The sequence below is a fragment of the Argopecten irradians genome, chromosome 1, assembly GCF_041381155.1.
Source record: "Argopecten irradians isolate NY chromosome 1, Ai_NY, whole genome shotgun sequence".
NCBI lineage: Eukaryota > Metazoa > Mollusca > Bivalvia > Pectinida > Pectinidae > Argopecten > Argopecten irradians.
Window position 1 is genome coordinate 54,896,737 of NC_091134.1, and position 26,643 is coordinate 54,923,379.

At 34.2% G+C, this 26,643-nt stretch overlaps 2 long non-coding RNA genes across 2 annotated transcripts; both read right to left on the reverse strand.

Moving 5' to 3' along the window:
• Positions 1 to 14,825: 14,825 nt before the first annotated feature.
• On the reverse strand, positions 14,826 to 16,750 carry LOC138333842 (uncharacterized). The gene is made up of 3 exons (XR_011210036.1): positions 16,595 to 16,750; positions 16,248 to 16,445; positions 14,826 to 15,757 (listed from the first exon to the last, which is right to left on the reverse strand). It is a non-coding gene; the product is annotated as an uncharacterized lncRNA (long non-coding RNA).
• Positions 16,751 to 22,072: 5,322 nt separating this feature from the next.
• LOC138333820 (uncharacterized) lies at positions 22,073 to 25,737 on the reverse strand. The gene is made up of 3 exons (XR_011210034.1): positions 25,584 to 25,737; positions 23,585 to 23,788; positions 22,073 to 23,150 (listed from the first exon to the last, which is right to left on the reverse strand). It is a non-coding gene; the product is annotated as an uncharacterized lncRNA (long non-coding RNA).
• Positions 25,738 to 26,643: the final 906 nt, after the last annotated feature.

Genomic DNA, 26,643 nt, shown 5'->3' on the forward strand with positions numbered 1-26,643 from the left:
TTCGCTTCACATTTCTATGAATAATTAGATTTGAGATTGTATAAGGACATATTTCAGCGGTAATGTCTAAGATGTTGATGAAAAAAACGTACGTTTTTGGTGATCGCTCGAATACGTCATAATCAATATTGATTTTGCGCGAAAAATTTGAATTTGGCTTAATATGTTTTATTTTATGTCCTGTTCCAATTGAACAGAAATTTGAACATTACCCAATATTGTTTGCAAAGAATGTCATGAATTCGTATGATGCTTTTAAACAGTCTTGTAGTGAATGTAAAAGTACTGCATCATCATTTCATTGTCTATGAGGAAGCTTGTGTCGGTGACTTGATAAGTATCACGTTAGAAATGGAATGGAAGATAAATTGATGTTATATTTTACTTCCATATATCATTTACTTGTGCCGATTGATTGTAAAACAAGTTAATTAAGCATGATTTGTTTTAAATAAAGTAAACACGTTATTCATTTCAATGAATCAAAGTGTTCACTGTAATCCGTAATAATTGGAGAGAGGTGCTAGATCAATGCTGAATGGTCACTTACATCTTCTACGTCCATGATTAAAGAGTGTTCACATCAATCTGTCGCTTTGGAAGAAAATATTCGCCTCAAAAGTTTTTGATACCAAAGAAAAATTTTGCGATTCACATATGTATGAAAAACAGTTATATCAATATTCCATTCTTTCCTTGTCAGGTGGCATGCAACGTGCAGATTCAATTACTACACGTTCAGATCAAAGGTATGTGTCCCGTCCAAAAACAATGTCCGGGCAATGACACTCAACATCAGCAGTGAACATCAGGTCAATCTGGTAAGCCCTATCGCTTGGTAGGCAATATTTATAAAAAGTGTCACTAATGTAACGCTGGTAGAAACCGAGATCTATTATATAAGAAAACTATAAAAATAAACAAATTATTGTGATTAAATTTATTTTTTGAAGTCCTTTAGTGTTAGATATAGTTTTTATATAAAAGTGATAGATCAGTCGCGGTGATTGATCGATAAACTACGTTTACATTGACCTAAAGAATATCGGTAGATTTAATGTTAGTCAGATCAGTGTATAATTGAATGCTTGCGTTTTGATATTGAGTCGACACATCAATGACACAATAATAAAGAGTACATACTTGCATGCTAAGAATATTCTCGTTAAAAGAAATTTCATTGTTTTGGTGATTTGATCTTTTGGATGGAAACGAATTCAGTCGTATTGAAAATTTAAAAAACTCTGTCCGTATTTATCTCTCGGAATAATTATGCTTATGAAACAAATTTATGCAAAGTAAGCGTCGATTTGTTTTTCCCTTAACGTTTCAAATGTTTTCTTAATAGTAATTTTATACGAACATTTGGAATAGATGCTACGAAAATTTTTTTAGGCAAAACCATTACGTAAAATTTTAGTCAAATTGCAATGTTGGCATATTCAGTGATAGGTATATGCACAGTCCAAGTAAAAGGCCACCTGAAAATTTCGTGCTGACCAGATAACTAGTGTAGACATTGGATGGCCAGGTCCAAGGCGATGTCCAGTCTCTATCAGATATCACCGGTATATGTTATGTTGTAATTCGTAAATGGGATCACGCCACATCAGTGAACTTTGTAGTGATAGAAATGTCAGGATTACACATTACTATGAGTCACAAGTGTTATTTCATGAACAGAATTATATCCCTATTATGTAAAAGCTTACTCCATTTATCATTATTTTGTTTTTATTTCTTTTACTGTAAATTATTTACAGAGAGCTCACACGCGAATTTAAATGATTTTCGAATAATTGAATCAAACATAATTATCAATACATGTACTGTATACTCAACAGCGATTGATTGCGAATATGCTGAAATTAGTATATGCAAAAAATGAATTCCTTAACCATTCAATTTTATTATTGTATCAGAAAAAATGCTTTGATTGCATTGTTCATTCATGTGATTTGTTTGGCCTTTAAAAAGGTCGTTTTTAGGGAGGGGGAAATGTTGGTATTTATTTATTTATTTATTTTCTATGAAAAAAAAAGATTTTTAAAGAATTGATCCTATCGACATTATGTTAATTTACTAATATGAGGTTATATTAAGTGTATATGTGTAATATATAAGGTTTAGTTTCCAGCGATGTGTTACTGATATATTCATGTGATCCAAAGTCGCCTATTCAAAATGAAAATCAACAGAAGAAAACATATATTTACCAACACACATGAATTGTTCCTTGAACATCAAATGACCGGTACAATTAATGTATATACTCTATTCTATAATTGCTATTTATATTATCCCCATCCTATTGTCATTGTAATTTAACCCTCGTGTGAACTAACGTACTATCATGGTTGACGTTACTCTTCCGAAACCATTGGTTCCCCTTGTATATTCTTTTTTGTCTTTATTTAATCGCATTTTAGTTAATCGTGTTTTTATCACGTTTTTTGTTTTGTCCATATCTTTAGGCAACATATTTTCATATCATAGAGTTTACCTCAGATATACATGTTTAACAGAATATTATATCATAGGAGTTTGTAATAAAAAGAAACCACATATCGAATGTACTAGCTTTGACCACTACCATTATTATAGCATAACCTACTTTTAAAAGTACATCTAATAGTCCAAATTGCGTTTTCGGTCGTTCATATCAGTGCGATGTTCAAAAGGTACAAGGTTCGAGATATATATACTTATGCGAAAATAACCGCTTTATTTATAAATGAGGATACACCATTCATTCTTTATAGTAGTTAGTGGACCAAATATTCTAAATATGAAAAATATCCATTAAAAGAACAAAGAAGGTTGAAGTTATCTGCCACGAAAAAAGCATAATACAACACAAGCCTTCCAACATTATATGGTGATCAGTGACAGATAATTGAGTGGCAGAGATTTCAGTGTTTTATCAAGTCTGAATAGTCGATACGTTCAAAAAGATTTTAAAAAGATTTTATTATTGTCTCCCAGACACATTAAAATGTGTTACATGGATTATACAAATACAAGTTACATTTTTAACTGCACGTGGCAGGATGGACAACATATATATTTACCAATTACTAAAATATGGACAATTTGGAAATTAACAATACTTATACCGTACTACTATCATAGTATACAGGAGTACTATCAGAGCGAAATTTTATATGCTTGTTGTTCTTGCATATTTGTAATTTTTGTAGATGTTTTTATAATGAATTATTCAGATCTACCTACGGTAAATGGCCTTATCTTTGTGGAATTACCACCAATAAACACTTCGATTGAGATAACGAGAATTCAGTGTCATACAAATTGGCGGTAATTCCATTAAGATAAGGACATATACCGTATGGTATATCTGAATAATTAATTATCCGCTAAAATCAATATATTGTTTTATCAAAATTTTGTCTCTCGTAAGTATTGCACGTGTATTGCGTATAAAGAGCATTAAACATTGTATTTGTCCCACGTAAAACAAAAGTAAAACGCGCAATGCAGAATGACAGCGTTCGCTATACATATATAATCTACTACTATGGTACTTGTTTTAGTTTATATGTGAGAATGCACATGGGTCCAAATGTCGGATGTCTGTCGACGGATTTAAAAAAAATAGATATTTAAAAACCATGATTTAAAAACGATGATATCAGTAGATATTTATACTTATGACAGCAGTTTAATAGACATTACGCCTTTTAAGTGCGATAGAGTGTGTGGTGTGATAAGCATATCTGAGATGACTGATCATTCAGTACATTATGATGTCACTACAAAAGGAACTACTGGTAGTTTTATAATTAGTCCCAGACGGACTGTACGACTATATATACATGTATATCAGACAGTCAGGGACAGTGTATATCTACCCACCAGTTACAAAGTCCAGCTAGTAAGCATAGATAGACAGATAAAATAAGTACACATGCTTCAATCGTCATATCAATATTAATAACTATCGATTTATTATTTGATTTGGAAACAAAGGGAACGTATGGGAAACAGAGAAATATAATATTGTTTTAAATATAATGTGATATGATGTTTCATACAAAATGTACTATTACTTCAAATGTGCTTTTCAGTGAAATTTATGTTGCAAGTTTTGCGCCGTACGGTATCGTGAATGTGTTTTAAATGTCAATTGATATCAGACAATAACGCCTGGTGAACACAGCGTTATCTTATTTCTTGAAATTCTTAGATAACTTAACATTGGATTTTTGTCATACTCTTTTGTAATCAAAATCTATTTTAACGCACATCCAACTGTATTCAAAAACTTCAGATGATTCTATTTCATTTCATATCAAAATATTGCATTTTCTTAATGGAACTTCATGTTCTAGTAATTAAGACTAAGCATTGGTATATAAAGCATGGTTGATCATGTTAAATGATAAACATTCACATGTTTTTTACCCAAAGACTTATCAATACATTCTATGTTTATTACATCATACATGATGTAAGCAGGGATAAGAGCTGATGAATCACGCTGTGCAATACAAGTGACACTGACTTCACAAATACTCATTTTGTTAATCTCGTGAAAACAAAACATGTTCAAAAAATTTCGAGATCTTTATCGTCATTATGGTCGTTTTAAGTGCGATAATGTTTTGAAGATAGCGAGAGGCCAGAGTACCAGAGGAAGAAATATCGACCAACGTCTAGTATATTTTACACATTATTAATTAATAAACAAATCAAAGATAAGGCTACATGTTAAAGTGTCATTCGAGCAAGATTTTGATGTTAATAAATTAAAAAGATAGTGGCGAACATATGGTATCACGTCTAACAACAATCACAGTATTTTTAACGGATTTGATGGTACTAGTTCAAACAATATTTAATTTGATATTCAGTAACATAACATGTGTGACTTTATCAATAATATGAATCGGAACTCAGGCTGTAAACGTAAATCAATATCTATTTATTTTATATCTAAATTTTGTTTGATTATCAATTCACTTACTATGTCAGAAGTACATTTGTACTCAATATTTGGTACTTTATTTACTTAGCTATTAGTGCACGCCAGAGCTGTTAATAGGACGCTCAAATAAACAACTTGTAAGAAAGACAGTTATCAAACAATATTATGTAATATTATTATGTGTCGGTACGTGATAACCATCACATACAGTCAAACCTCGATGTATCGAAGTTCAAGGGACCGTCAGAAAAACTTCGAAATATCGAGACTTCGAATTATTCGTTTTTGAAATTAGACCTATGTTTTTTTTTACCATGACCAACTGTGGTAGTTGTTGTACATGTCGTTTCCGTTCCGTAAACTTTATAATCATTGTACCACAAGCAAAACAAAATAAAAACTAAGTATGCAATTAATCACATGTATTGCTATCGTTAGCAATACATACGTATATTATAAACAAGACTTACGTGTACTAGGCCTAACCCATGTACAAGTGTTCGTTTGGTGACTATTAAAGCGATGGTTAATATTACGGAATGAATATAAAAACGAAAACACGTTGTAAAAACGAAACTAAAAAGGAGGAACCGAAAGCGCTACAACACCTTCAAAATACTTCGATTTAGAATGATCGATTTGCTCCAGAATTGTCCAGTATGCCAAAGTTGTGCAATGTAACAGTTTTGAGTATGAGTTACTAATAATGTGGCTCGCTATTTACCGTTCCGTAAATTCTACAAACCGCTACCAATGGCGGCGGCGAACATAAAAAACGACCAACTGTATCTTTGCCTTACTAATGATTTAATAACGCAGCTTGTAAAAACAAAGCACCGGGTATCGGCCTGATTAGTGATATTAATGATCTTGATGATATCAAGCTAGCAACACAAGCTGTCATAATCCCTATTGTCCGGCGAAGGGCCGTCGCGAGACAGCTAGGTGTGACAGCATGCCGCGGGGTATCGGCGAACACCTGATCTGTACAGGTAAATTTTTATTCGAATCATCGAGTGTCTGTTACCTATGATTCTATAACAAATGGTCCATGAAAAAGTTCGATACATCGAGAACTTCGATTCATAAAACTTCGATTCATACATGGGTTAGTTAGTAATGTTATATAGTGAAGAAATTCGGGACCAGACAAAAAGTTCGATACAGCGAGAAATTCGATTCATCGAAGTTCGAATCATCGAGGTTTGACTGTACATGTTCACCGACTTTAGCGCAACTGCTCCCTAACAACACAGCACTAAGTTAGAACGTGTGAGGAGGGGTTGCATGTTAATGATGAAATATACTATTTGCATATTAGAATACTCACGCCTTTTCCGCTTTGTAATGTAACTGGTGATTATACTGCAACTGAAGTGGTTCATATTTGTCGAATCTGGTTATACCAGATTGTATCACTGGTGCCATTTTTATAAAGCAGAATACTGTTTTCCTCCGGAACTTACTGGTTTATTATGCCCTTAGGTATTTATCGTGTAACAATAAAATTAATAAGTATAGTCCTCCATTCTTCACTTTTAAATGCTATCTTTATTTGTTTTTTAGCATAACTGCCAAGGCCATTTAAGGCTGGGCCAGATTATGGAGACAGGGACGTCGCCGTATCCGGAAACAACAACCTACTTCATTCAGCACCTGTTTATATCAGCAAGGTCGTTCAAAACGTCGGAATGATTGTGGTATTTGATTTGAATTTTAGAGTGCTTGCTATAATTTTGTTTTTATTTTGCTAATGCTTACAGTTTCTTTTAAAATTTTGAGGTCGTTGCTGAACGTATTTTCGATGGCATGTTCATTTCAAATACAATTTCGGTTTTTTTTTTTATTTTAATAATCCATCATTAAAGTGTTCTGAAATTGGTATGTATAGTCATAAACTCGTGTAGTTGGATGTGGTGTCAATAAGCCGAAATAAAATATAAACGAACATAATTCATGCTAAGTGTAAACCAAGTGTTTACACAAGATATCATAGCGTCTGTGATTAAATACTATATATAATGACTTCACCTTAGGTGAACTGGACACAGTGATAATTCACAAGTACTGACCCTGACCTCTGTGCTGTGTCCTTAAGTAACCATGCTATTGTAGCGTTCCGCAGGGAGCAGGTAATACAACAATTCGCAGAAGTTTTATGTACAATTAAGTTTATTTACAATATTAACATCAGTCACAATTCACATCAAATATAGCGGTATCTTTAAGTCCTAAAACAGTAACTCCTCTTCAAACTCTAAACTCTCCAACTCTAAACTATCCGGCTCGCTAAAAACTTCCAACTAAAAACTAACAACCACTGAAACTCCCGACTCAAAACTAACGACCAAAAACTCAAAACTTCTGACCCCCGAACTATCTTACTTGCTCCTTATATACCCCTATACTCAAAACTGTATCTAAACTAGACCTAAAATAGACCTAAACTTTTGTATCTAAGTAGGGAGGGGGACATTTTAGATACCGAATGCCCGTATCTCAGAGAGTGGACCTAAATCCCATAAATCTATACTTGACCAGGGGGGAGGGGGACATTTAGATACAGAGAGCTCGGGGTACTTAGATACAGTTTGGGTTTCAGACCTAAAACTCATTAATCACTCCCAGCCCCAGAGAGCACTGCTAGCCCAGCAACCTTTATCTGCCGCGTACCTAATTTGTATCTGTCCCCTAACACCCATTCCCTCCCTTATTGAACACTAATGATATAAGAATATAGTTCTACAGTTTATACGCTAATTACTACACACTAATGACTATTAACTAAGGATTCTACACTAGGAATATAGTTCTACAGAATATATGCTAATTACTACACACTTATGATTATTAATTAAGAATTCTACACTATCCCCTGCCTGCAATACGAGCTCCTGCGAGTTTATATCTACTCGACAAACTAAATAAAACTACATCATCTAGCATACGGATGTTCACAATTAAAAGCTGATAACTCCAATCGAAATTCAATAATCCATTAGAATCATTTGATTGTCCGTCTTCAAAAAATGTTCCATTATCACTTAATCACTGGTAGAATTAGGTGTTAACTCTATAAAATTAGTAAACACATTACAGTCAGATTTCAAATACTATAATAAGACACAAAATGTCAGCTCACTTATATATATGATCGTACAAAGAGTCTTTTAGACTTCATATCTTTCTTCTAGTTAAAGTTCTGTTCACCGTTCACAGGAATCACGACCCGCGTCAGGTATGAATGACTCAGTCTTTCTTTTCTTGGACACTGGAAATTTCATTCGATTTGTTGACTTTCTTGACATTTTGGAAGACATTTCAGAGATGAAACGTTTTCGCCTGACCACAGCACTCTTCTTCGGACTTTGTATGGAACGTATATCCCTCCAGATGTCGTTGGCGATCTGGTACTCCCGAGTAAATCCCTTGGGCATCTTTGATACTATGATTTAAATTCCTTTCATATGTTTTAAATCCCAGTGGAATACTATTACTACTCCTTCGAACTGGCATCAATACCGTAACATTAACCTTGACAGGTGATTTTCGACTAACACTTTTTTATCACTTTCACCACATTTACATAACTTTATGGTTGAACATCAAGTATAACTTTCATTTATTAGCCACAGCACAATCTAACCACCGTAAATCCCAATGGTAAAGGTAAATCCCAATTGCAACCGTTAATCCCAGTCGTATCTATAAATTCCAATGGTAAACGTAAATCCCAACCGTAACTGTAAATCCAGAATGAATAAACACAAAAACTCTCATGCCCCAGGCATTTTCACTTACTGCACATTATATACTCCAAATTCTTTTACATGAACTTCAGGTTTATACTTATATCCCATGAACATAACTTTATTCTTATTTAACACTCATAATTAGAATTTTTGCTAATATGAACTTTTGCTCTACACTTCCACCAATCAGTCGAATCTTTATGATCCTTCAGAATAATCCAACATTTAAAAATGCACTTTTTATCGATATATCACGATCTTATTTTTCAATAAAACTTAAATTCCAAATATAACACACACTACCGGAATGTAGACATACACTTTCAGAACTGACTTATATCCCAAAACTATAGAAACATTAATTATGCACTAAACTGGCCACACACACACATTATTCTATTTTTCTCTTTTTCCGTATTTGAAGAACTTATTTCACTACTTTAGCTCTGTTGGGGCAACACGCTGTAACTCTGCTGTTGTTTGCTGGATGAGTCCCCAGATTGAACATAAAAGCTGTGGTGGAATTGCTCCTCTATTCCTTAAACCCTGGGTGGCAGTTAATGTTTTCTGAAGATCACCTTGTATATCTCCGCGAGTTGACGATTGTACCTCCTTGATCTGGTTTCCATTGCTGCTAGTTGGTCCAAGACTTGACTATTTTGTGCTGTGTGTAGCTGCAGAAGATTTTTCAATTTTTACAGCAATACTTTTTAAACTCAGTTCTATTACACTTTCGTTGCTTTGAAAAAAGAAAGATTGTATGTTGGTGGTTCCGGTGACTCGGGATCAGGCAAGATCCCACAAATGAAATCATTTGCTGGGGAAACTGGCTGTATAGATGTTACATCATCAGCCAACGTATTGGTGAAATCTGTTTCCCTTTCATCCCTCACTGGAGTTGCTGCTCCCGAAGACATATCTGATTTTTTATGTAGCCTGGATCCTAAATGCTTTTTCAGTTTTTCGTTGGTTTGGAAACGTTTTTTACAAGTGGTACACTGGAATTCCGATAGTTCCCAAGATAAGTGTGTCTCTATATGTCGCCTTAATCCTTGTTTGGTGGTTAACTTCTTCTCACAAACGTCACAGTTGAAGGTCTTGCTCATACTGGTGAAAGTCCGGAATGGTCGCTGGGTCTTATAGTTAATTAACAATTTTGTCCATTTTCCCACACTGCTCAGAGGTGCCGGCCACGTTTGACACATGACATCTACTATGAAGTTCTAGATTATGTCAATTTAATTGTTCTGACACTCATCCAACTAGTCCCGTATCTACGATCCCATGATTAGCCAAAAATTAAAACTATTCAAGTAATTATATCCTAATCTGTCAGGCTGCTTTCTCTGTCTGTTTCCCCATCTCAAGGTGTTCTTATCACCTGTAGCTGCAGTCCTGGTGGAGTAATCTCAGATGAATTCAATTTCATGCCCATCATGATGAGCTTGATCAGAGTCAGGTTTGGTGTCTAGGTGTCGCTTCAGTAATTGGCTTTCTGTCACTTTCACAGTTACTCCATATAACAGGTCACTAGCTTTATAACAATAAGTCAGGCTCATTCTTAAACAATACACCAAACCACCAGCCATATGTGTCCCATTAATTTCTCACTTACGTCATAATCCATTTTCTGTATGTGGACACAACTTTTGATTTTAGTTCTGATCAATTCATATATATTTGTTTCTCTCTCAATTAAACAACAGGCATTCCATACCTCAAAATAAGTTCAAGCACTGTTTTATTTTGCAACACTCTTCGTACATTTGGTTCTCTAAAGGTCTTATATCAACATTACGCCTCCTTAATAAACTGATCCACAACAAGGAGTATGTATTTATTTCCATCATTGGACACTGAAAACGGACCCAAAATATCCATTGCCAGGCGGTCCATAGGAGCACCTACAACATACTGTCCAAGATGTGGATTCATCCTACCATCACACCAGTAAAACGCTGATTTCCACTTATCAACGTTTCCTTAATTCCAACAGTTACTGGATACTTGCAGATATAGCCTCTCCCCGGACAACCTCAAGTCCAGAGATCTGTTTTACGCGTTTGTTAGGAGCCATTTTCGTCCTCACACATTTCTGTGATCCCCTGCCTAGATAAGTCCCTGGGTGCCAAGGTTGGAACGCGTCACTTATCCTTGGTAGCATATAGTCTCTACACCCGGAACACAACGAAAATGATAAAAGTATCTCAATGCGTGTTCACAACCATAACATACGACGTTCATTACAGCAAGAAACTCCTTCTTTTCGGGCTATTACCAACTATTAGAACATGCCAAACACTTTCAAGTTTTTCCTATTTTGAAATCCCATCAAAATATGGTGACACTGGACAATATACCGTTAACATTTCCACATTTCTTTCCATAGACGTCCCGTTTCAAAACCTCATTGAAACCGTCACAAGACAACTGGACAATGTTCCTATATTTCCAACGTTTCTCCGCACCAATCCACATTTTTGAAACCCCATCAAAACCGTTCAAAACTTGAACAGCGTATGGTCAATTCCAATGGTAACTCTTGTCTGTCGCATGTTAATTAAACAATTAATCAACAATATCAAACCATAGCTCATTCACATGTCCATTTTGATGATCCGGTCGTTTTGGCTAGTGCAGTCCTGTAGTTGATTCAATTATTTGCCAGGATCCCACTGTTTTGATACAAGCTGGTTGCAATAATAATCCAAATTATTGATAATTGTTCGAGAATAATCCAATATCTTTAAAGGTTTTCCAACTTTAAAGTACATCCTATTTCCTCGTTCCAGAAAATTGTTGTTCAGTGTAGAGTCAACAATTACAAACAGGAACAGTAGTACCAATACTGTGACATTCATCGTCATTTTCCAGTTACTGATAAGACACGTGTTAAAGTCCCTTCATCCCACTTCTGACACCAAAATTTGTAGCGTTCCGCAGGGAGCAGGTAATACAACAATTCGCAGAAGTTTTATGTACAATTAAGTTTATTTACAATATTAACATCAGTCACAATTCACATCAAATATAGCGGTATCTTTAAGTCCTAAAACAGTAACTCCTCTTCAAACTCTAAACTCTCCAACTCTAAACTATCCGGCTCGCTAAAAACTTCCAACTAAAAACTAACAACCACTGAAACTCCCGACTCAAAACTAACGACCAAAAACTCAAAACTTCTGACCCCCGAACTATCTTACTTGCTCCTTATATACCCCTATACTCAAAACTGTATCTAAACTAGACCTAAAATAGACCTAAACTTTTGTATCTAAGTAGGGAGGGGGACATTTTAGATACCGAATGCCCGTATCTCAGAGAGTGGACCTAAATCCCATAAATCTATACTTGACCAGGGGGGAGGGGGACATTTAGATACAGAGAGCTCGGGGTACTTAGATACAGTTTGGGTTTCAGACCTAAAACTCATTAATCACTCCCAGCCCCAGAGAGCACTGCTAGCCCAGCAACCTTTATCTGCCGCGTACCTAATTTGTATCTGTCCCCTAACACCCATTCCCTCCCTTATTGAACACTAATGATATAAGAATATAGTTCTAGTACAGTTTATACGCTAATTAATACACACTAATGACTATTAACTAAGGATTCTACACTAGGAATATAGTTCTACAGAATATATGCTAATTACTACACACTTATGATTATTAATTAAGAATTCTACACTATGTATCAACTGGGCATTCCTGTTTAATTTCCTTGAATAAAGGTTGAATCATTTATATTTATTAGTTCTTTGTGAACTCCATAGACATTTTAGATATTAATGACGATTGCTTCAAGTCAAAATGCTTTTGTACGGTGTACCTGTGTACATTTTTGTAAATTTTCACAAACGCAATGTTATATATATCCCCCAAGGCCAGAAGAAGCAAGTAATCGGCTTGTATCGTGTCGGGTGAAGAGTTCAGGGACCAAGCTATTAGTCAGTCAGATAACCAAAGATGGGGACAATATGATCTTTTTCTAACATTTTTGTTCCGATTACTACAAATATAAATAAAAATTGAAACTGTGTCAACAATGGTGTACTATCATTTTGATACTTGAAAGTGTATAGTAAATTTGAGTAACCTTTCTGCGGTATACGTGATTTTACTCACAGATAAACTGCATTCACAGGCTATATCAACCAGCTGGTGAGTCGATCCTGGTCCTTATATTGGACTTGTATTGGACATTTTGGCCTTGAAGACCTGTTATTTTTGGCCTATGTGGTCTTCGTTATCACAACCAAGGATTGGTCACATCATGTTTTGAACACGACTGTTCTCAATGCTATAGCCTGAGTTTTGTGAATTTTGTGAAATTCGGTATGAATTGAGGAAACCGAAAAACAGAAAAAAATAAAAATCAAAACCACATCTCAGAACCACTATTCCATCAAAACTCTTACTACCGCATTGTCATTGAGATAACATTGTGTCAATTAATATTTCTTAATATATGTATCAGAATGAAATCTATCATGGTAAGAAGATCAACTGAGCATTATAGTCCTATTGTCTTAGTGAAAAAATTCAAAAATGAACCCGCTTTTAATTACTATTTCATTTGATATTCCAAGACTGATGATATCTGCCAGTTCTATTATTCATAACGTGTAAATGACTCATAACTGATAACGATACAATAATACTTTGACATTTGAAGGGTTTTAGATCCTGTTACTACTGTTGATACTACATTGTACTTTAAATATTCGAGCCCATTATATATAACATATTTATTTTACTTGTATTGAAAACTATTTTTCCCCATGGTGTTCATTGCAAGCTATAATGTACATGTATTGTGTATAAACATGGATCGAGTTTATAATGTACATGTATTGTGTATAAACATGGATCGAGTATATAATGTACATATATTGTGTATAAACATTTTAATCGAATAACTGAAAAAACTGAAGTCGTACTGAAATTTGTTGTGTTGTGTTTTGTTACTTATGTCTCACTCCGTTGTTTGAAGGCATTGACGTTTATTTTTTTATGAACAAAATCTGTTACTTTAAAACAAGACTGACATATAATAATTTACCAATTACCAAATAAGAAATGAAGTTAGTAGATGTTTGGAGCGAATAGACTTAAGATGAAGCCAAGATTGGCAATCAAGATGAAATTGTACTTAGTATTTGGTATTAACGCAAAGACAATAATTACTCGCATTGTTTTCTACATAAAATGAAAGGAGTCTTCCTCTGTAATATAGTGATGTTTCTACAGTGTCCCTGTTCAAACCCAAAGCCATGTGTAATAGACGTACTCCTACAGTTTTTTCTCTGTGTATACATTGCAAAAAAAGCAATTAGCTGCCTCCAACTATGTGTTTAGATAATTCATCATCAGTTCATAGTCATGCATGTCACTAATAAGGACTAACAAGTATTTTTAGTACATGTATGTTGTTTTCTTAAACCATTTGGTTTTTTTCCTGTATACCCTGTCCATGTCCGTATCATGATAACATAATGGTCCAATCCAGTTTCTATTAAGGTCCAGAACATTGAAAATCTGTGTCGTGAGTTTGTGGACCTTATTTGGCAATAGTTGTGTACTGACCAATACTTTAGCTTTTCTGTTTATTGGTACTCTTACTAGCTTCCTCCGGCACCAAAATCTAGCACAGAGTTTGTCATTTAATCTCACTCTTACTGATAGTATAACAAAAACAGTTCAAGATAATCGTTTCATATTAAGAAATAATACTTAGAGAGATAACCAAGTAATCGGAATGATGATTGTTTGCGAGAAACAAATTATTGAGGTGCATTATGTAGTTGCTTACTGTTGTGATTGAAGTGCGAGTTGACGCTACGTTCAACTCATCACTATAAATTATAATTATAACGTACACGATGAAAATTATGCACTTTTTTCAATCTCCGAGTTGCATATCTTACCTTTAAACGAATTTTAACTTTAACTTTACATTTTTGTAGTAAAACTTTTGGCATGAACGCAGATAATTTATTTGAATTGTATACCATTAAAATGCAAGCAATTCATTCATTGCTACCTTCATTTTTGTTTTGGTATCTGTGTTTTGTCGTAGGAATGAAGTAGTTACATAAATTGTGGAAACAATAAACACACGTATAAGTATTTTATACAGTTTATTAACAACAATTCTCTGTGAAAAACAACAGAGTAAAACATTAAATAAAATGCAGTATACAAAGGACTTCTGACCATTGACAGGAAAACTATTATCTTCCTATGGTCATAGCATTATGACCCTTAACTGACTATATCATACACTTACATTTGCATCCATTTCTCTCTCTTACTATCAAAATCACTTTCACACATGACATCATTCTGATAATAATAATTTTATACATAGCAATCATAAATCATTTTTGACTTAACATTAATTTGACCAAGAGAGTAAAAACATATAAAATACTTCGAGATCATTTATTGCTATTTACATGTAGCATACACATGTTGTCCTTACATTCTCATTAAACTCTCATACTTACATTTCAACCACGTTCTTCACCACTTGTTCTAATGCAATACAGATGGTAAAAAATCATCAATACGAATCTGTCATATTTGTTTTAAATTGCTGTTGAAGACAACTTGTACGTGTCACACCACTTGGTAATTAATAGGCCATTAAATGATGACAGATAATTAATGGATAGTGTCTGTTCGGCACATTCATTCTTCGTTCGTTTCTTTTCCGGATTTTGCAAGCGTTCAGGAGAACGGCAGTGTTCCTTTGACGTTTCATTACATATCATGCGTCCTGAATTCCTTAAATCGATGGAACGTCAGCAACCTTTCGCAAATATTTTTGCAACTTGGCCAATCATTGTGCATATCACTTGGAGCGAAATAAGCACACCTAAAATATAGGCTAAATCACTTAAACCGTTATTCGTCTGTCTAATGATATGTATATATTTAGAGTCGGGTAATGTTGTTTCAACCCTTGTATATCCGAGCCCTCGTAGGCTTCGTATCCAGCTTTGTCACATGTTCAATGTTCCAGTATTGGTAACGTTTTATCACTAAGGACACTGCAAATAAAACAAAACTGTATCAACCTGTGTTTAAACGTTATGAAAATGGTCAAAGAAGTAATATCAACAGGATTTTCCAGATGAAAAGCAAACATAAATTTTCGCTTGCTGTATATATTTCATATATTTAATATTAGGTTACAAACATATTAAACAAAACGTTTGTTGCCAGATTATCATCTTTTTCAGTATGACTTAATATTCATATTAATTAAATATAATTAAAATTAAATGATTACAGTCATCAGCAAAGGGAATACGTGTTAATAAAGAAAACGACATCACTCTTTGAAACCAATTGCAAAAATAGAAATTAATAATTGCTTTACAAAAATGTAATGCAGTCCTATTAAAGGTTGAGACTTATCTTTGTTCCAAAACTGTTTCATAACTTGTTTTAAAATTGTTGATGACTTATTGTGTTTCAAACCCAATTATAGCAATGATATACTCAGTAAAATATACTGAAATATAACTTGGAGCGTACCTTTTGATTTTAAGGATGCTGAGGCCTTGCTGATGAACGCCGCCGTTAGGAACATTGCGATGGTATAGAAGATGCATACCAACATCAGTATCACGCCTTTGATATCGAACCCCGATTTTGTTTCTAGTCTATTTAATCGTCTCACTGCAGGAGATTCCATGTTGTATTAGTTTATGTCTTTACTTTGAGAAATCGTATCTGAAATAAAATGTGCAAAGACTACATAAAAATGTGAAGTATTGCGTAAATCTTTCATATGTATTATGGAGTATTCATACAAAAATCTCGACCGCGGTGTTGATCTTTATCTATCGAAGACATGATAACTTTCCAAAAACGATACCTACCAGTACCGGTATAGCAGGTGAATGATGGGACTAAGAGCTTACGGGACAACTCTAGGTATACATGTGAATTGTGACGTCACCAGTTCTGGCTGCTGTCTACATGTACGGTATATTATAATCAGCTGATAATTTCCGGAGTAAGTTCAAGTTCAAGGTAGCAGACCATGCATGTCATGAGTGTTATAAATACACTACCGCGTAAGTCCCATGTAGATATCACGAGAGGGTGGCCAAATGCAGGAAGTATAATGTGTGGGGGCTACGTGAGGTGTTTTACAACACCATTGTAGAGTCCCCATTTGTATTTTGAACATTACACAAGATCGTTCAGCACAATTTATCGTCAATCGATTGCAGGTCGTGTTTTTACGGTGATATTCACCTGGACATCTTTTTTTGTGAAATTGTATCTTCAAAGTGACAAATTACATGCATAATCAATTAGAGAAAAAATATGCAAATACATGAAATTAAAGTCTGTGTGACCTTTTGACCTGTCCCAATTTGACTTATTAATCTATCGGGGAAATATTACTTTAACATGTATTGAATTCAATTACATGTATCTATGATGTGGAATTTGACTGTTCTAAAAAATCATCAATTGCAATCACAGTTAACACAGAGGTTTCAACTTTATCAGACGACTGATGATTTTATAGCGGATAATAATCGAAGGTCTAGACAACTAGACAACATAGTGACCATGCAACTGTAGCAATTATGTCTGAATCGCCAGTGGTGTCTGCTCGACTTTTTAATTATGTATACTAAAGACATTTAAAGTGAATAGTCGGGCAAAGGAAACCAGTCTAAATGCGTTCTTTGGCCTTCCAAAAGTCATTGTATACCATAATGATGGTCAAGTTCTGCTTACGGTGTCCAGTTTTGACCATTGAAATTTTGGGGAAGCCCCGTGTAAATTTAGCACAGTTCTAAATATAAATTCGCCAAACTCTTTGAAAACGAGGCTGCGTGGAAATGTCAACATGGACATGTGTTTCTCAGTCGTGTCGGTTTCGTTTCGTGTGATAAACCACTAATGCGGTATGCAAATTGTTGTTTTGAGATGATACATTTGATGCAAATGAAGTATTCTTACATTAATGACAATGCTTTGTAATCATTTTTCGATAAAAGCATCTTGTACATGGAAATCGACACAAATATTCGGCCGATGCAGAGATGGGGCCCCGGCAAGGGGCAATTATTGCAGCATCGCATTCGTCGTATTTTACATCAACCGAATCATGAAGGTTAAATACAAATAATCGTAACATAATTTCCCATTTAAAACCACACGAAAACGTTCCATAGAACGTCCATGCATGTAGCTGTCAAAGATGTGAAAATAAATTAGCTCATACATAGATATTTTACAAGTACAATATATGTGTTCAATTATTCGTGTAGTTTTTTGCAGAGATTTAATTAAATTATCTATGTCTCTGGTTTTTTTTTGTAAACAATATTTGAGTTCTGGAGAGAGATGACATGAATGTCCAGCTGGAAGGAAAGAAACTTTTATGATGTATATGTATCGTACAATGTATATATGTAAACGTACATTCCATGTAGCTGCTATAGAATTACAACTAGGAAATTCTCTCAAACATTGATAATATTTAATTCTTCACATTCATGTAGGCCTATGCTGTGGGAATTAACACACCATATATATTTCCAGAAAACATATCGGCCTACATGTATGTTACTTTCCTTTTCTGTTGTTTCCTGTTCATTTTTGTGCTCTGGAGAAAAAGATGATTGAGTTGAAGAAAAGTAATTAATTAAGAGAAATGTGTACCACAGTACTTTGTCTGTAGCCGAGGGGTTCTATACTGTTTTAATAGTCCAGTAATTAATAATTAAATTGAAAATTTCAAAATTAAGATGAAATTGTAAATTCCATTTTTGAATGAAGTGGTTCCCCTCCTTTGAGAGTACACAGTGTGTATACCCTTTTTAGTTTTTAGGAATAATACCTGAATAGGAACCTGAAATAACATGACAATCAATCAGGTATGTGTGTGTTGGGGGTGGGGGGGGGGGGGGGGGGGGGGGGCTAAAAGACAGAAGAATCATGAGGATGGGAAGTTGTAACTTGAGTGGGGGGTTGAAATATAGAAGAAATAGCTACAGATAACTGGAAGTGGAAGGGTGTTTTATCATTGATCTGGCCATTGCATATTTGGGGTTTACATGGCTTTTTTTTGGTTATTTAGTCTCATTGATTTTGGAGCAACTTTGAATCCATATGGTACTGTATATCTTTCTTTTTTCCATGTGTAGCTATTTCTTCTGTATTTCACCCTCAGCCCAAGTCACAACTTCCCAATAGGTACCACTTTTTTGTTTAGAACTCAAATCAAAGACAGATGTACATAGTACTACATACTACATTTTAGTCTATGTGTTTGTAATCACTGTTACTACAGTATTAATACATAAATGGTCTATGTACAAGTTACACATAGACAATAAATGTGAAATTTGGTTCAGACAAAAAGATTTTTAACATTTCAGATAACTTGCTAGTTTTATGGTTTTATTTATATGTTGAGTCTACTCTCTTGTAAAGTAGAATTTAGAAATCCTAAGACAATGGTATCTATATTGCTATATGTAAAAAAAAATCCTTATATTTTAAAAGTAATTGAAAAGCTATCTCACAAGCCCTGACAAACAAATGGGCCGGCATATGGATGCAAGAATTATAATCACTGGATCTAGAGGACTAATATAAACAAATATTTCTACAAAGTTAAACAATGAAAAAGTATTGCATCATAATTTTATTTAATGATTACAGTTGAAAGGAACATTTAATGAATTAATACTGTTTAAATGTTCTGTTCATGATCTTCTAGGTCCATATTGGAAAAGTTTACTTTCAAGAGCACTCATATCAACATTCTTCAGTCTTCATATGATGCTAATTGTATGTATATGTATACATACACTTGTATACAGGTCCAAGGGATGAACTTTCTGTATTCATGTCACTATGCATGCATGGTGCCTGAAAAAAAGAACCAACAATTTTTTATATCTGTTGAATATGACAAAAATTGAAATGATCAATTTCAAATATATATAAATGAATAAATGTAGGTTCATTCTACAGGGTTTTTTTTATTTTAGAGAAAACATTTTATAAGTTGTGAATGTGTCACTGATGCATTTGATAGAATCAAATATTGTTTCAAAAAAGATACAAAATTCATTATCTATAGTTCCAACAAAAATTCAGAATAATTATAAATGATACATGGCTGCAGTACATTTCAACTCTGTAAAGTTTGTCATATACACATGAACCAGGTACAGTTGTAATAAATATACAAACACTATTTATTATTATGACCAGAAATAATACTGTATGTGTCCTCCAAATATATCTAAAGAACAAGCTAAAACCTACATATACATATGTATATGTGTATATCAGAACATATACAATACAATTTTACCAATTAACCTACAATGTAAATCCTATATACAATGTATGTGTATAACACTACCAGAACATGTACAGAACAAAAATTTACAAATTAAAAATCTATAAATATATACATCAGAACTGTATGAATTGACCGGTAGCATAATATTATAGATTAATTGAAACAAATCTTAGCTTGATAATGCACTAGCGGTTACATTCTAACTGTACATGCATTACAACGGTACATTTTATAAATATACAGGGCATTCATTACCCCTAAAGAGGCCCCACGAAAGAACCGCTATTTACCCCAGGGTTACGTTTTACGCGATTGGGGAACAGGTATGAAACATGTGACCATATGTGACCACTCATTTATGAAAAAAATACTGCTAGGGACTATTTACATAATGATCAAAATACGAAGACTCACTCACTATCAGCTGAGCAGGGAGTACCGGGTAGTAGGCCTAGGTACGTACAGTAGCGGTCCGGAGCCGCGTGCTCGTTTGAACTGTTCTCTTCACTATAACAAGTTGTATTAACACTCTCAATGCGTCGTAATGTTTACCGAGTCATTTGTTGGGATTGTCGCTGCTCCATTGCCTTTCCTTTCGCATTTTAGGTGAGTCAGTTGGTTGTTTTGGCGGAAACCTTTTGGTTCAAAACTACGGTAGCCATGTTTTGTTTACTACGGAGAGTGGTGGATGTTGCGCATGCGTTAAGGTTGAACTGCACTCATAGCCGGTCGGGAGGACTTTTAGGATTCCCATAGATATTATTATTTTCTTCGCATGTACAGCGATTTTGACGGAAAGTTTTATTTTTCTAATTCATAAGAAATTATACCGGATATATTAATACCATTTTTACCGATTTTACAGTCACTTGCCCGACTATTCGCTTTAAGACAATGATACCAAGCATAAAAAGTAATAGTTTAACAAACTAAATAAAGAACCAGAGCCCATTTCACGAACATTCCTTCACTTTGAGGAAATCTTTTTGAAATGATCCATCGGAAAACATTATTTAAAGGCAAGTTAATGTCATTAACTTTAGGGTTTTTTCTCGTGCTTCTTTAATATGCTTTCCTATGGCGAAAGTTTAAGTTAATGGACATGCTGTAGTTCCTGAGAAAGTAGAAGAGGTGCTTCAGTTCAATGAAAATCTGATTAGTTGGTAATAAATTGGTTCCCAAATCATAGAAAATGATACAAAACATATTTTTCAGATCATGAAAATAAGTCTATTTACGTATAAAATTATAAAATTTTAGCTACTAAATGGGATTGTCAACGACAAACGTAAAACAACTAATGGCTCAGGGCTGCGTTCACGTTTCCTCTCTACGTTTGTGGAGTTTTAGTTTCGTAAAAGATAACATTTTAATATCATGGTTTCGAATCAGTCGGTATGTAATCTATACTGGGGTAGATTAACTCACAAAAAGATTTTGCAGTCAGATCCTAAACTGTAAGTCAGACAGCTACAGTCGTTCCTTGTTTGCGGTTTGACGACTGTAACTGCACAAACTAATGTTGAATGCTAATCCAACGCGAAAGATCATCCAGGTATTTGATGACGTTATATGGTTTGATCATTTACAGAATCCTTTATAAATATAAATCAGATAATTTTAGGGGAACAACAGCAAATTGTGATATGGTTTATCAGCCGTGCCACTTTTACAGATTAAAATAAATGTTTTGACAAAATGTATCTTAGATCAAATCTATTTCTGTATATTTCTTGTCAGACGTGGTTTTGATACCTATTAAGGAATAAGACTTGGTATCACCATCTCAGCGAAGGAATTCAAGAAAATTTAAAGGAATTCTAAAAAATTGGGTCATTTTAATAACTTGTATATCAATTGTAACAGAAAATGTCGGGATCGTTGAAAATAAATTATAGTTGTGCATTCAACTCCTATATATCTTGGTAGGTCTCCATGATCAATTTTTATAGTACGTGAATACACACGAATAGACATATTCCGGGTATTTCAAAAGAAAACATAAACAATGAAATAGTATTATGTAATTTATTAACAACGGTTCTCTGTGAAAAACAACAGAATTTAACAATATACAAAAATTTATTATCATCATCTTTCACACACGAACTCTGGTGACTACCTTGTGCACATTTGATGATCCATACAGTCTTTCATTCTCGTATACTCTCACACAAACTTTCAATGTAAATGACATGGGGTCTCTTATAATTAATGAAAGGTTTACACAAATATTCAATTGATGAAAGCACGATGTATGTCAATGATTGAAATTATCATCAAGACTTGATAAAACGATGGATTTTGTATGGTAATTCTCTCATACTTACAAATAAATTTTACATTTTAATTGTTCAATATTTTTCAAATTGTTGAAAATAACTTATCCGGAGAGATCAAAACAAATGAAGTCTCTCAAGATATTTTTTCTCGGTAATGTCTGTGTACAATTAACATCAAGCTCCTATTCTAAGTAAAACTCGCTTGTTGTGTATCGTCCATAGTAACACATGGCACACAATTTATACTCAGTCAAACTATTATGATCAGTGTAACTACATTCATGCTATAACAATATGGCAGTTCAGTTTGAGACAGAACATCTCGATCGTTTTGACAAATGTCGCCGAATACTTTCTTTGAGAAGGTCGCCGCATATTTTGGGCAATTTTAGTGGACGCGGTATTCAAAACCTTGGCTGTCTAAATCATGCATGCCAGTCTGTGGAGTTCAGGCGCATTTGTATTGCACAGAAAATAACACCGTGTATGTTACATACATGTGAGCGTCTAGTCCACGGGTTAGTTCAATTCCACATCGAGTAGATGAATCGCACAATCGCAAAGTTCCAAAATGTCCTTCTGCAATGAAGTGATAGACACCGTCACAGAACCCTGGGACATTTGGTCGTCGTTTGGTGACAATAGTCATCTGTTAATGACATTGCTGTCTAATGAGATTCAATAGATGTTACATAAGCGATGCTCAGCCTTGGTAGATGTGTTTCGTCGTACGAACGCTGGCTGGCTTTACGGCTAGATTTGTCTGCTGTTCAATACTCCAGAACTGGTAGCTCTTCAGCGTTGTGGAAACTGTAAGTACAAAGACGAGGGATGTGGTATATCTTATGAAGTATTAAAATTATAAATGAAGTAAATATTTACATGATATGTCAGTCCGAATATTTTCCATCTTAAAAAGTTATGTAATCATCAGTGGTTAACCAATTAAATTAACGGAAATACATTACATATGGGTTTTTTTTTCTTCTCAATTTATTTTAGAAGTGTTGGTTTATATTAAACCATTACCATTATATAAACCGGATTTAGATTACTAATATCGACTTCTTAGATCATCAGCAAAGCTATTAAAATGTTTAAAAGGATTTCAGTTATTACGGACACATACAACTCATCAGCAAAGTTATTAAAATGTTTAAAAGGATTTCAGTTATTACGGACACATACAACTCTATGAATATATGGATCCTTCATTTTATAACTAAGAAAATTTAAAACCATACCTGATGACATTGCGGAGGCGGCCGCCTTGCTGACAAATGCTGCCGTTAGAAATATCACTATGGCATACATGAAGCAAGCTGATGTCAAAACTATGGTCTTAAGTTCGAACCCCGCCTTGGGCTCAATCCTTGGAAGTCGTCTGTCTGTTGAACAATCCATTTTTAGACGCGGGTTCTATGGAGAAGTATATGATGCAAAACAATCTGAAAAATACAACAATCCTGACATGAAGACATGTGAAATATCAATTATAGTATCATCATTTATAATAAAACTTAAAAAAGGCTGTCACCATCATAAGCATTAAAGAAAAATCACCTACCCACAGTGATGGCAAACTCCGAACTGATAACTACATAGAGCGTTTGGTGAGTGTATATAATACCACACTGGCAGTTAGTGACGTCACTACATACAGGTACAAACTTCAGGTATACCTAGCGATTTCACGGTCAAGGTTCACGCGATCTGTTTCACGTGTAAAAGGATATTGAACATCATCAATAAACATTTTGTATAAGCATTTATTATGCTATCTATATCGCATGGTTTAAAAAGAAAACATCTATAGAAAGGAATACTCGTTAATCAATCTGATATGTATTACCTATACACATCAGAGAAAATCAAGCGTAATTATCCTGTCAGCCAGAGAATCTCTGTTTCAACATATGGATACAAGCAGTAATTACCTAATTGATAATTATAAACTACACATATCAAGCAGATACAATGCAATCCATGCACCTGATCACGCCTGCCTACCGGCCCACGTTTATATATACACACGTGAACACTGTCTGTCCTTAGATGACCAGACTGGTGTCTAGCGCATTGTCAGCTTAATACGACCTTCACCATGCTAAGCTTTTAATTGAACACTTGTTCGTGTTCTCAAGCTAATTCTTTTATTGATCATATAGTAATTAGAAATGTCTATCATTAGAGGTGTACGTTGTACTTATAGATATGAGTGCTTAGATGTTCTATTTTAATATTGTAAGCTAACCGAGCTTTGATTAATTCAAAGCTCATACCGTAAATATATGAAGCTAGATTAGTACTATAAATAGTATACCAAAAAGTCAAGGTCAGTTACAGGTAATAATAGCACGTGATTATCAGCTGTAGTTGCCCCGTCTAGCCATTGTTTGAACACTATATCACAGGTGTTTCTGATAATTCTGTGGTATATACATGTACATGCATGATACTTATTTTTGTTTTGTCAAACCGCTTCAGTTTATTGTAAAATGTGTAATTTTTGCACATAGGTAAAAATGAGCAATGAAAACTAGAAATTATGATTATCAAAAATTGTTCATCATTAACAGCAACCAATGATTTATAAGTATACGTCCTTACAACAACCAAGGATTTATAAGAATACGTCCTTACAACAACCAAGGATTTATAAGTATACGTCCTTACAACAACCAAGGATTTATAAGTATACGTCCTTGCAACAACCAAGGATTTATAAGTATACGTCCTTACAACAACATACAAAAAAATGTATGTAATTCTTTCTTTCTTTTTTTTTTGTGAAAAAAATATGGCCAATGCAAGATGTTAACAAATAATTAAATAAACCGGGTTCTTAATAACACCATAAAAAGAACTTCTACTACATGTTTCATGTAAAACAATTAGGATACCTTTTAAGAGATACAGAATGATTGGTAATTTTATTTGTAATTTAAGTATATTTTGCATACATGCAAAACAGGGTATATAAAAAATTGATATAAAACAATGCAGAAAAATACAGAGGGTTAAAACATCAGTGAATACATTTTGCAGATGCCGCAAACAGATAAATATGTATGTTCCTGTAGACAGTGTAAACCCGAATGATGATGACATCTATTGCTTGAATGATGAAACCCTATCATGTTTATAAACAATTCCAATAGCCTGAATCAGTAAATAATCAATTTCAAAGAAAACGTAGCATGTATATACTGATGTCTCAATAATTGCAACATTAAAACTTACCGTCATAAAAGTGTCGATCCTGGGACTCTAACATCTACGTCTGATCCCGAATCCGTCTTTGTTTATAATGTGTACTTGCATGTTCGGAAAGCTACACATGCCATGATCATGAACTCACCACGTGCCTTTGTGTATATACACTGTGCTTACATTCAGTATCTACCTTTGAACCCGTTCCGGTCAGTTGCACACGGATCGGGCCAATTTTACACGGTGACCACGCACTGGAAGCATGAACATACGGAGAGGTGCCCGTATGTTAGCCGTTCGTTATCGCTGTTTACATAATAATTAACCAAAGGCTATTGCCTTGGTAGCTAGATAACTTATAGGCATGCTAAGCTGACTTACGTTATAATTTCACACATCACATAGGAAAGATCATTTATTTTTAACCACATTTAGTAATTCTAATTAGAAATTTACATAGTACGTACGTGTATTTACAATGTAAATCTCTATCTATATCAAGGATTTATATACATCAAGGACGTATATATTCACTTATAAATCCTTGCTTACATTAAGTTTTTTTTTATTTCATTACACATGTATATTTGACGAGAGGCATATACCTACACACCAAGGACGTATCCGTCCCACACGCAATTTAATATGTAGTTAGGATATTTATAGCGGATTAAGATGTATTCCAGAGTAAACATTTAAGGAAATATAGCCCTAGATATTTTTTATTAAAAACAAATCTCATAGAAAACGACGTAACCCAGCAGCACAAATGTCTGATTTTGATGATCATTTCAAAGATATTTATGTTATAAATAATGATCATGTACACCATGATAATACGAATGACTCTACTGTGTTTGAGAAATTAGATCAGCCATGGCCAATTACCACTGGAAATTGAAAAGTCAATAATGTTTTGAACTCAGTTCTTTTCCCTGAAGCTTGGTCGACTGCTGTTATTATACCTGTTTATGAGAAAGGAGACCTTAGTGACCCTGCCAATTATAGAGATATTAGTCTTCTTAGCTGTATGGCAAAACTTTAAAAAAAAAAAAAACTCTTTTGACTCTATAGATAGATGCAAATTGTG